Raw genomic sequence first — 6,869 nt, 5'->3', positions numbered from 1 at the left:
GCTAATGAAATATATACGCGAATCTACGCGAAGGAACCGATAAAATTGTGTAAACACGAAATACGACGAGGACGTGATCTTTCGATGAATTTACGGGGAGCGAACGGATATTTGACCGATCCGTGGGATGTCTACGGTATGAAGACTTCGCTGGTCCCGTGTGACAGGCGTAAACGGGACGAGCCACGGGCGATCGCGCAGGCGATGTAATGAAAAGCACCGTAAGCGGCTGTCTTCTGCGGTTGGTGTCTATGCTGAACGGAAGTAATCCCCGTAGCACTATAAACGCACGCGTACATCACCTACTACCGGATAACGTCCAGCCGAGAATTAACTTACGAGCAAACGACGGCCATTATGCGCTTGTACGAACTCTTTACGAGGCTTTGTGTCGTAAAACAACGTACCGCAAGGCAATCTCTTCTTTTTGTCTTACTTTTGAAACAACCTACAAACTACAACCTTCCCTGGAATTCTATAAAAATACAGTACAAATAATAAAGTACGGCCAATTAATAATGTAATAAATCAGTTGAAAAATTTATTTTAGCCTGTATCAATGTTTGCTCAAGCTATTTTGTATAATTGAACTAATATTAGTTTCGCGTGTAATCTTGTACGATTGAATTTTCGTATAATTTCAAAGTCCCAACTGAAACTTAAAAATTTAAGAAACACTGGGATATTATAGTATAGATTCAATATTGGAATGTTTCGAAACTTTGCCACTCTCTCTTCGATTCAAAGAATGAATCAAAATTCATTTGACGATTATTCAGGTTCAATTGACCAAGCACGATATCCCACAATGTAGTCGGGAATTTATATGCGTATTAAACGCATCTCTGCATCGACTGGACGTTCTACCAAATTATTATCTAACAGAATTCTAGTACGAAATATACGAATACTCGAGGACTTCGATAAGTGGTTCCGGTCCCTAGGCGTTTCTCAGGTATGAAACCACAAAATGGCATAGCCATCGCGAACCCGGACGTTCGAGGAATTCGAAACGGTCGAAACGCGAGTGGTACGACCTTCCACGGATCACTTCCTAGCAGTTTGGACTACCATGCTTCACGAGGCCGTGGCTGTGAGCGAAAGCTTGGAACGGAACCCTTGAAATTCTAGAACCCAGGGCCACGAACTGCATGACCCTTCATAACATAGGAATGCGACCGTGGTTCCGATTCACGTGTTCCGATTCTATGACAATTCATTAATAAGAATCTTATCTTTACAATCTTGTCTCGAATCATCGATGAAAACCGGCTAATGCAAATTTTCGTTTTCATTGAGTTAGTTTAAGTCAATTGCTAGTTTTCATAATAACATATTATACTCCAATAGCGTATAATTTTTTTTTATATTTTGGAAAAGAAAGTAGATTATGTAAAAGCACATCTGACTGTATGTTCTGATTTTGATCCTTGTCCAACGCCTCAATACACGTCTGAATATCATTTTTATTTCTACAAATAAACAAAGGATGTTATTAAAAATACACTAAAATATTTGTGCGTAACTTATTCCAAGCAGCTGTGTAGCATCATAGTCTGTCAGTTTAGAGCTTATTTGGAACGAAGCGTAGCTAGAGATACCATGTACACAGCTGTCAGTACTCGTGTACGTACGTGCACGTGTATCAACAGAAGCGCGTGTACACGTGGACGTGAAGTTGAAAATCAACGACGCTGGAGAAACACGATGTTCACGTAACTTCTCGAGTAGGAAAGCGGATAAGCAGCCTACGAACGAGGCGACGGACAAAAGATCACGTATCCGCTGGGCAGCCTTTTTTTTCAAAGATGAGGATGGCATCACAGAAAATTGTAAAAATTAAATTTTCAAAATACAATGTAAATAGTGCAATTTATCTATCGATTATCAAAACGCTATGTATAATAGGTTTTCGAGAATCGTACAAAATAAGATCAAATCGCACAAAAAATCTTAATAATTCACAGCAAGAAAGTGTAACAAAGACGGCAATGCGTATCCGCATCCGGACGAATAATGAAACCCGCCACTGGATAATGAAATTTGTTCTTTAACACCAGCGAAATATAAAATATGAAGATATTTTGTTGATTGACGTCACGTTGTACGTTATACGCACAGTTTAAAGTATTCCACGCAGTAAGTTATAGATAGCTGCAACGTATCTACAGCCACTTGAAGGTTATTGTTAGTTACTTTGCGAGAGCTGTTGCGTATTCGCATAACAATCCCAGATCGTGTAATGCGGAGACGAAAGCTTTCCTTGCATGAATACCCAAGTATGCAAATGCCACTATGGCATTAGACGTTTCTCTTCGTCTTTGAACATTACTCGGGGCCCCTTTTCGTTAGACGTCTCTCCCTTTTTTTCTACCATTTAACGCCTCTTTATTAGTACAGCTTCTACTTCATACGAATTCCGTTTAACTGATAAAGTGTATAATTAGTTTGTAGGAACGAAGATGAAATATGAACGAAAATATGAAGAATTGAATCGGCCAGAAGCCAAAATCGTGGTCGGTTACTCGATGATTTAAATGAATTATCACATATTGTATGAAAGCAAAAAATACTTAATACTTATGAACAGGAGAGTATGTATATACGTGTTCAGCCAAAGAAAACATCTTTAGTGGCCAAAGAAGTGCCTCTTTCGTTGCACAGAAGCTGAATGGGCGATGTGTCTGCTGTAGCAGGTAAGACAGAGGCGTGCCTTGAGTTTACTGTGGCACGGTATTTATTTTGGCAAGTACGTCGAGCACCGGTTCCAGGAGGAAGCCTGTTGTGTGCATGCTGGAAACGCTACAGACGCAACGGTAAAGGAACGCAATGTGGAAATCATCGATTTCCGCAGTCTGGCCACGTCGCGTGCGATGGAGAGAAAAGGACTGTCTTGTGCTTGCACGATCCACTAAATATATATATATGTCTATACGGGATATCTCGAGACAACTCTCAGTTCCTATGATACTTAAACTAAAGGATGTACGTTATACACAATAAAATACATACATATGTCTGTTAATATATTATAATATAAATATTATATTAATTATTAATTAATTGATAAAATTCCGGACTACTACTAAGACTGTGAATATAATCAGATAAAAATATACCATGAAACAAGAGTTTCAACACTTTCGATTTTGCTAATAACATAAGTTCAATTGTGCGAGATGACGTTGGTATTTAAAAAAGACACTCATATTCTTAGTCGGAATACTTTCTCGTCTAAACGCACGCGCCTCGATCATCTGAAGCGCAAAAACGGTTCAGGTTGCTTAGATATTAGAAATCATCTCAGGGGAAAAGAAATTAAGTGTCGCATCGAACCGCAAAATCTTCTCCTCCGGTGAATCCAGGCAGAACTCATTTAACGCGAGAAATACTTTGAATAGCAATATCCATTATCACGGAGTTACACCCGAACGAACACCTCGTTCCATCGTAATCGGATTAGGCCTTGAAAGACAGAACGAGAGGCTGCATCGAGTTCGAGATAGAGCAACGAAAACGATTGGAAGGGGCCAGAGGGCGATAAAGATGAGGTAGAAGATGAAAGAAAGGAGGAAGAAGAGTATACTTCAAAGTAGATGAAGTATCGTCGCGTAACTGCCAGTACTACTTTAATCTGTAGAGAGAAAATCTTGTAAATAATCGAAGCAATTATCCAACTCGTCTGGTAAAACGGTACAAAGTAACATTGCGAGACTTTTCTGCATCACGGAAGATGAAAATAAGCGGACAGTTTTATTTCATTATCAGCGTCGACGAATCGATTGATAATATTGGCTCGAGCAGATGAGCCAAAAGCGACTCTTTCCTAAGGAGATGTCTCGTGTTTAGTCGTCTCTCCACGCTAAGGGAAATTGCTGCGTCGGAAATTGGGTGGCAGACCTCCCAGCGAGTGTTTGACGTCGCTCGACGAATTGAAACTTACTATGACCAGGGAAATGGTCGTTGGCAAATGATATCTTATGAATAGATTTCGGATGTTTATGCAAATTTATGTCTTATTGAATACAATGTAAGAAGCAGGACCTAAACAGAAATATGTTTTATTTACCAAATATTATAATATGTACTATGCTAACATTTTTTTACATATTATACGAATTCAGTGCATTTCTGTACTTTTAAATTTCCCATAAATGCATAAACATCCGTAGCTTACTTATATGTTCAACGTGAATAGTATCCTTTTTTAGGCATAAAGTGGCATTAAATTAAAATCGAAAAAAAGGATTTATCATGTATTTTTACCTATGATAAAAGATGCAGAAGAATTCTACAAATATCTATAAACGAACAATTAATAGCAACTGTACGTTTCACGATCTATTGATATATGGATCAATTTTTTCATTCAATTCGATATGATCGTCGCTTCTACGAAGACTGGCACGGAGAAAGGAAATAAATCAAATTCGTTGAAGAGTTAAAGGGTCCAGGGGCTCGGTAAGTGGCGCTTGACATTGAATTATGAATGCGTAGCGACGCGAGTAAGGGAAGGGTGTCTAAAGACGAAACGATAGCGTCAAGAGGGCGACAGTTAGGTGGTAGAAGCGTGCCGCAACCGATCCCACATCGTAGGTATTATAAGTTCTGTCGAATCCTTCGTGGGAATGAGCGGCTTGCTCTTGCGAGATTCACCTCTGCATTACTACTAGCTCGTCCCAAGTGTAATCTCTAAGCTCCTAAAAGGTGCTCTTCCATCCCAACTCAACCACTCCGCTATACTCTATCTGATGGTTCTCCCTTTCTGTAAATCTAGATTGGCAATGATACCAATCATTTTAAATATGTATTGATAACGATAATAAGCTATGGAATTTTATAATTTTTAGCTTTGTTACTATCCTCAGTACAGCTTTAAAAAACTGTGTTAAATAAATGTTTATCATAAGAATCTTTAATTTTTGTAGAATATATGTTCCTACGTCGTATAATAAATTACCTTTGGATAGTTGACTAGAATTTGTTATTTCGCATACAATTTATTCTACGCTATCTTCATAGCAACGTCGCCAGATATTACAATTTTTCAAAAGACTAACTTCGAGAAAATTTGAGCTTAGAAATATTCAAATTTCATAACTTTGTTTTGCGATATTTATTGGTATCTATTAATTTGGAGGATTAGGGAGGAGCCAGGAACTGAAAAACATATGTAGCACTAGTTGGAGATCTCGCCTATGGACCACCCGGGAGTCGCGATACCCCAGAAACCATGACCTCAAGATCGCGGTAACTACTCGGATAACCTCGAGGTCGAGAGAGCGGCTTCGATCTACGCCGAGGTCGAGCCACTAGCCACGGACCACCCCGGAGCCAAGGGATTCGTCACAGGCTACTCGAGAATTGAGGACCGTGGGTGAGCTTCAAGGTGATTGTATGTAGTTGAATCGGTTGATTCTCTATTAGGATCTTTGACTTTGGTGTCATGGGTGTCATGGTAAAATCTGTGTAATTCAAAGTTTTACAACGACATGATTTAAGATTCCTCTTTTTAGATCTCGATTTTTTAATCTGATGTACACCCGCGTTCACAAGTATTAGATCAGTTTTTGAATATAATTTAAGAATCATACTATAACGTTGTTAGGAAAGTTTTATACGAAGTAGAAGCGCAACCCAGAGACGTTTACACAAAAACCTTTCCCAATTGAATTTTCTACTTCTTATTATATATTATGTATATTATTTATTATATATTATATTCTTCTTACATTATGTATATGTGATAAAACTTAATATTTAATTGTGCTACTTTCTCAAGTTCCAAATAATTCTACGAATTTGCGGCTAATAAAAGAAAGCAACTTCATTTTAGTCGAGAGAAAATAAATTGTAACACCTTACCGTTACAGAGATTTAAACCATTCAACGGAAAAATTAGTGGAGCCCACGAGGACATCGATTCATCGAGACGGCTGAAGGGGCCGATGCCTTTCAGTGGCAATGACCCGCGAAATTGCTTTACGCAATCGGCCATTATGCGTCTGAAAATTTTGCGAGGTATTCGAGATCAGCCCGCCGTTTGATGTGATACGAATATTATATATTGTTCATTGTCGGCCACGTTTGATTGCACCGATCGCGCAATTATCGATGCCCCTCCTGCCCTGTAATAAAATTCAACCGCACGCATCTGCACAGGGATCTATCTACTGGAACGCATGATGCGTAAACGTACCCAACAAACTGTTTTGAAACGTGTTGGAATGCCGAATGCCGGAAACCAGATGATCGAGGAAAAAGCAGCAGGGCGATAATGCACACTTAAATAGTTATTTCATAAATAATTTTCAAAATATTTTCATCAAAAATATATATATATAATATTTATTTGACAATGGAAAATTGTCAATGAAAAATTGTGACACGCATTTACAAATAGAATAGAAATGTTAGGATAGCAAAGCTAGAAACCTGCTGGTAGAAAGTTTGTAAGGAACATGTTGGTTCTTAGGCTGATCTGGTGATCTATTATAAAGATGGGAAGTTCTTTTGCGACGAATAAGGTGCTTTATCTCCTATACAGAACGCTCCATCGTATGACATGACAGTTTGTGCAACAAGTCACGAAGCTTCCTGACGTTTTCTTTGTAACTAAATACAAGAAGACAGAAGACAAAGAGCTTAATTACTTCGCAACGCTATTATCCGGATTAAAGGAGGGAGAGTGTCTATTAAGGAAAGTACAAGACTCAATGAAAAAACGGCTTCAATAGGGAATCCAACCATTCAATCGACGAATATCGATCTGAACGTGATAATTACCTTCAATTTGTGATTATTTCGAGAACGTTGCACTTTCAACTTTCGGTCCAATCTTTCGAATTAGCTTCTCTTTATTTTAACTT

General features: G+C 38.5%; 1 long non-coding RNA gene across 1 annotated transcript; it reads left to right on the top strand.

Moving 5' to 3' along the window:
* The first annotated feature begins 5,152 nt into the window (after positions 1–5,152).
* Positions 5,153–6,396, top strand: LOC122572269. Its single transcript, XR_006318428.1, has 2 exons — positions 5,153–5,389; positions 5,874–6,396. It is a non-coding gene; the product is annotated as an uncharacterized LOC122572269 (long non-coding RNA).
* The last annotated feature ends 473 nt before the right edge of the window (positions 6,397–6,869 follow it).

This window comes from Bombus pyrosoma, linkage group LG11, assembly GCF_014825855.1.
Source record: "Bombus pyrosoma isolate SC7728 linkage group LG11, ASM1482585v1, whole genome shotgun sequence".
Taxonomy (NCBI): domain Eukaryota; kingdom Metazoa; phylum Arthropoda; class Insecta; order Hymenoptera; family Apidae; genus Bombus; species Bombus pyrosoma.
The sequence above is the reverse complement of the archived record's forward strand: the minus strand, read 5'-3'. Positions and strand labels throughout refer to the sequence as shown.